Source organism: Phragmites australis, chromosome 4 (genome assembly GCF_958298935.1).
Source record: "Phragmites australis chromosome 4, lpPhrAust1.1, whole genome shotgun sequence".
In the NCBI taxonomy this organism is placed as follows: Eukaryota; Viridiplantae; Streptophyta; class Magnoliopsida; order Poales; family Poaceae; genus Phragmites; species Phragmites australis.
In genome coordinates, this window is record NC_084924.1 from 12,625,561 (window position 1) to 12,632,168 (window position 6,608).

Consider the following 6,608-nt stretch of genomic DNA (forward strand, 5'->3'; position numbering starts at 1 on the left):
TTGTAATCACTTAAAATCTTGTACAATCGTGATATTGTGATGTACATGTTGGTATAGATATGTGTTGGATAATAGCTATCTTGGGAATTATCCAAATGCACATATCGGGACTGTAAGGATTGCCTTCATTTTAATCATTTTGTGGATGCAATTGTTGGTTTCAGATGTGGGTTAGTAGGTAGCGCACCAAGAGATGGAGATATGCTAGCTCTCATCTTAATGGAAGATCGCCCGATTTGATTAAGCCGGATGCGATTTGGACGAGTCCTCACACGAATCTCATCTCAATTGCCTTCTTCTTTACCCTCCAAATCTTGTTATAGTTGATAGTGTACTGATACTCCTCCTTAATTGCTCTGATTATGGATCTAGGTTCATATTAAAGTTGTTCACAATCTGAGCATACAATTGTGATCTACCACTATTAACACTTCCCAATAGTCAACCCACTTTCCCATAAAGTTGTGCACCTACCACGGGTAACCCTTGTTCACACACTTCATGTCATACTCATTGCTGGACTTCACAATAGTGTGCTACCTCCGAAGACATGTCACCCATTGAACCACATTATCCTTGACACATGGCTGGTAGGGTAACTAGCATATTTGGCACACCTCGTTCTGAGTGTACTCCCAGGTCACTTGATTCCCTTATTCACCATTAGGTTGAAGAAGTTAGGATTGTTCCAATTTATAGGGACATAAACATCATCATCATCGTCTGAATGTCATCTTCAGGAGCTTTCTCGTCGTCCTCACCAGTTGGTTACATCGGATCGGGTAAGGATTGTCCAACATCCGGTTCTTCCACCCCTTGTTTCACTATTTCATCATGCTCCTCCTTATGGGCGAGCCAGAATTGGACGATAGCGGGGTGAGGAGAGATAAATTTAAATCGCTTTTAAAAAAGCATAATTTATCTTGATATTGGTTAATATATTTTTCTATTATTTAGAAAAACATAATACAAGTGTTGTGATGAATCCATGTTCCATGATCAGACTAAAACATTTTTTCTTATTTATACACAAATTTGCTAACAGTACTAAATATACGATCTTTTCTATAATTGATGATGATATCTATCCATTCAACATCTCGATATTGCTTTTTCTAGTTGATATTTGCCTATCATAGAAGTTGCTAAAAAACATCTATAACAGAAATTACTAGAGCTCGAGTCAATAAAGAGTAGAACAAGATAACATAAATCATGACCATTAAGGATAAATGTTTTAAATTGATAAAGTTTGGTAAAAAAAAAAACACTTCGCTGTATGCATTCGCAACAACCACATGTAGTAAATTATACTCGGTGACATCTAATATCTGAAATGTGTTAAAAAAAATACATAATACTCGAAACATATATATAATAGATAAAATAAGTTTGTATACCAGTTAGATATTAAGTTATTTAGTTTTTATATGCTACTAATTACACACACATATATATAGTGTAGAACTACATAAGCATAGGAGGCATGGCCCCTGGTCGTCCCCTTGTCTCTGCCCCTGCTCCTCCTCGTCCACCCTGCAACTCCCTAACTCCCTCATGTACCTTCATTGCACAAGCAACATATGTGGTCTATATCTATCAATTACATCATATAGGTACCTCCTCTAAATATGGGTTTCTCTTAGCAGGTATACCTCCTAGTAAACATCATCAGTTTTATGGTCGGCCATAATGCTAATAATCATCTTTTGTACTTAGGATCTATTTTCAAACTCTGCATTAACTAGTTATATAAATATTCAACAGTTTTTTGTTGGTCTAGCTATATCGTTATCCATTGAGTCAAGTACCGACGTATCTACCCCTTCCGGATCATAAACAATATCCCTCTTCACATAAAAAATTATAAATTGTCACTTATTCGACATACATACCCATCGATAAAAACTATACTATTATTTTAGCTAACAACAATTGTATTTGCTAGATCTACAGTAGCATAACATAATAAAACAAATATCTAATGCTACCCTAAAAACCTAAGTCTAACAATTGCTAAAATAACTACATGTAATAATAATGCAACTATCTCTAAAAAATATAAGTCTAACAATTACTTTACATTACTCTAAAAACTAGATCTAATAATAACAGTACAACTATTTCTAAAATACATGCGTCTAACAATTACAACTATCCTAAATCTGATAGTTAACTTATGTCAAAAATACATACGTCTAACAATTACAACTATCCAAAAAAACTAAGTCTAATATCACTAGATTCTAGATCTAATAGTTAACTTATGTCTAAATTTAGATCTAATAGCTAACATAACTAGCTTGTAAAAAAAAAATACAAAGATTAGAATATGTACCTTTTACAGAGATGGATTTTGACAAGCCTTCACTGTTTTCATCTACCTCCCCTCTCCTCCCCTCCCCTTCCCTCCCTCCCTCTCCTCTCCTTTTCCTTCTTCTCTTTCTCTCTTTCTTGCCTGCTGAGAACTAAATTGAGGCACACTGAGTGGAGGCCCAACACGGTCTCTTGTATAGGAAAGCTATTGTCTGTTTGAAGAGTGACAACTTTTACGGTGGGATCCGCTAGGCCCATATGCTCATGTTACCTGTTGGAAGTGCGACAGGTGCATGTGACAATATGATGTGGCCGACACCGTGAATTTTATTATCATTATATTTAATTTTTTTACTGCTAGAACGTGGGGACCACCATCTGTCACCCGTTAGGCGACAAAACGGGCGACAGCCCCTCGGTTTTGCTCATTTTTAAAATATACGCCTATTTTTATAATATTTGGATTATTAAAATAAAAAAAATCGCCAGTCATGCCTCAAAACGGTGGAGCTAGACCAAGCAGGGCCCGATCGTGAATTCCTTAAAAAAATTAGTATTTTCAAATTTATATTATCGTTTTAAAATATTATAATAATAAACTACCGTCTTCTGTTCATTAAAAAAATATGGCTGATGAGATGCATGCATGCGTGGCTGGTGACTTGCATGTGGTGCCGGTCAGGTGACAGCCCATGCGTGGGTGCCGTGCATAGGAGCTACGGCCGGGGGTTGAGAGCTGGTTGGTCCAGCGCTGGTGACTAGCACACAGTGGACGACGGCTGTAGTGCGGTTGATTAAATACTCGGAAGGTATTACTTAGACAGTAAACAAAATTTTTTGCCGGGCCGGTTTTGCAAGATCTCAACAGGCGATAGTGTAGTCTTGTCTACTGAACCGGCGGTGTAGAAATAAGAGTGGTGACTGATAAGTGAATAGAAGCCTTAATAAATTTTTTATAAAATTAATAATTTTTTTTATTTAATCACCTAATATATCTCTAAAAGAGAATCACAACAGAACACAATACAAACATACAACAGAAAAACTATATCTACCCAAAAGTCTGAAAACTCCAGAGATGGGACCGTAGAGTCCGGAGTTTCCTAAAAAAATCAAAAACCAAACTTGAAGATTAACAAAATACGGGTATTATGGTTGGAATCAAACACTAGGTTTCACAGCAGATCAATCCATAACTTATCTGTACACAAAGATTGAATCTTGAGAAAAGATCGCTCAAGGATCAAAAGATGAGCATCAGGTGAAGAAGTTCACTAAGATGATGGTCTAAAGGTAAGGGAATTCAAGACCCTATCACATATACATGTGTATATGAATTTTATGCTTTTAGCATCAAGAAGAACAACCTACCAAGGTATTAAAATTTTAGCTAAAAAGAAATACAAAATCAGCACCGAAAAGAGAAAACTTGCATACAAGACATGGGAACCAAGAGAGAGAAACTAGGAGAGGAATTCAAACATAGGTAACAAAATAAATTTTATTACTCAAAGAGGTCAATCCTATTTTAGATAGATTACAAAAAATTTCCTCTCAAAACTCTCATATATTATATAAGCTAAGCACTTATTCTCATGTCCTCTAAAACCCTAGCACAATGTTCTCATATGAGTGGCATAAGGGACTCAATGGTTGGTTTATCCTCTTCTATAGTCATACCCCTCTATTTATAGGTCTAGGAAACTTAGCTTTTTCCAAACATACCTCTTTCTTGTAGTACACTCTTACTTACCACCAAGAGTATTTTGATCAATTTTCTTATCTATTCATCGGACGGCTTCGATGCTTTCACAACTTGGATTCGCCTCGATGCAAGTTTTACGATGATGCCATGTACTCCTCCAGTCCTCCCACGGTTTTGAGGCCAAACAACGAAATCCTAGCATGCTTCACAAAGCATGACTAGCCATCACTTGTTTCCACCTGAAGCAAGTGCTCTGATGATGACGCATGTCCTCCGTCTTGCGATCTTGACTATCGACAAGTCTCTCCCACTCCAGATCCCTCGGGCCACTTTGTCACTTGCACCGGCATCCCCTTCGATTGACTTTATCAACACGCCGTCTTCATGTGTACAACTAGGATCACCCTTGACTCCACCCGGCTCTCCTCGATCATCCTGCACCAAGCACCCACTTAGTCCCAATCACCCATCTTCGACCGCCAAGTTTCATCCATCACTTACACACCTTGGAACAAGCCAACACATTTCTCCACACTCTAAAACATGTCCAGGTTAGCACAAAACCAAAAACTTCAACTCAGATCACATCCTGCAGAAAACGTGAACACCGGATGTTCCGGTGTGTTCTGCTCCTAAACATTGGACCATCCGATGAGTGTAACACTATCTGTTCTAGAAAAATTTTGATCTCTACAAATAAACGTCTGGTGAAAGCTTCCGGTGATCTCATATCCATCACCGGATAATCCGGTGTGTGCCAATCCACCGAACCACCTTTCTGCAACTTCTCTGCAACAAAAGGTCCGATGTATTCTCCAGTGTTCACAATCTCAGCACCGGACTATTCAATGTACATAAACAAACTTGGCGCCAAAAACCTCCTCTCTACAGAAAATACTCCAGCGCTCTCAAAGTCCATCACCGGACCATCCGGTGTTTGCTTCCATTTCTGTTTCAGCACTGAAAATGCTCTGGTACTCACTTCACTGTAACATCAGACTATCTGGTGTGGTAAAAAAACCACACACACACACTGGACTCTGAAACAATCTACTCCAATTTAAGCTTTGGTTAGCCACAAATAAGATCACACACACAAGCTCATACCAATCAAAATTATTTCAAATCCACTGTTGTCAATAACTCATCACATGCAAACCAAGACATATTTTAACTTAGTATCTCAATCTACCCCTTGATGAGTGCATTGACAACCCTCAAAACAAAAATATTTGGGTTGAAAAATTGAAGCACGACCAAGTGACCAAAACTCGAGAAAGAGCAAGAACCATGTCACTTGGCATAAGAAAGATTGTAAAAGGCCAAACAAAGGAAAAGATAAGCCAAAACCTCAAAAGAGTAAGAAAAACTAAAAATAAATGCTCCCCTTTATGAATGCATATTTTTTATTTTTCTTTGAGGTTTGTTGCAAATATTCTCATTTCTCTTCTTTTGAAGTATATTTATGCATATTCTCATCTTTGTGCATATACTCTCCCCCTTTGGTAATGCAAACATCAAAGATAAAACATTATGAACATGCAATCCTAAATGAGCTTTTACAAAGCATTTACAAGAGCTAAAAATATCAAAGGGCTCCGGAAGGTACAACATAGAGCTCACAATCGCATAGAGGCTCAAAAAGAGAGAGTGACACAAGAATATGAAGCTTGACAAGCTAAACCCGAACAATGAGTTGGTGCATTTAATTTCATATAGCCGAATCATTTTCAAAGTGACCACCACATAAGCATCCACTCGTGCTAAGGCAATACAACCATTAAGAACTAGCCAATTGCAACCTCAAAGTAGGCAAACAAGTGTTCATGATAGTTGGCTTTGCAAACGTTCACATATGAAACTAAGGCTTAGATTGATCAAGTGATTAAAAAGAATTAGATAATTAAGCACATTTCTTTAAATTTCATGTTATCCTCAAGTTGCCTCTTATCCAAACAAAGCGTCGTGCGACTAGATATGGCAAACACCTTGAGACTTCAAGATAACCCGTTTTGGATCATATTTTAGCACAAGAGACTTGATTTTTCATGATTATTCAATTCTCACAAGTTATCAAGATGGTAACAAGATCAAGTTAAGTAGTGTCTTTGAAACACAAGAAACATATGTTCCCGCAAGGTTCTATCATGAGCTAAACATTTAACAAAGACAGAAAACATAGTGTAATATGCCCAATTCACTGTCTTGAACCAAGAAGTTCTAGAGCAAGATATTCATTAAACTAGCCTTAACACAAGTATTGACTAAGTCTAAGTAATTACAAACATGGTGATCAATAATGTAGCATTTCATAGCCTATATGATTCATAAAATTACCAAATTTCATCTTTAGAAGAGCAAACTTGCTTGAAATATATCATATCAAAGCATCAATAAGAGCCTAAGATTAAAAGATTGACCCACACAATTACTCAACTCAGTCCAAATTCAAGTCTAGTAAACGAAAATGCTGAAGACAAAAGTATCATGTCAAAGCATCAAGAAGTGTAATGCAAATGCAACAAAAGTAAGATAGAGTGTGTACAAAAAACAACTCCTCCTCACACAATATCATAGGGATAACACA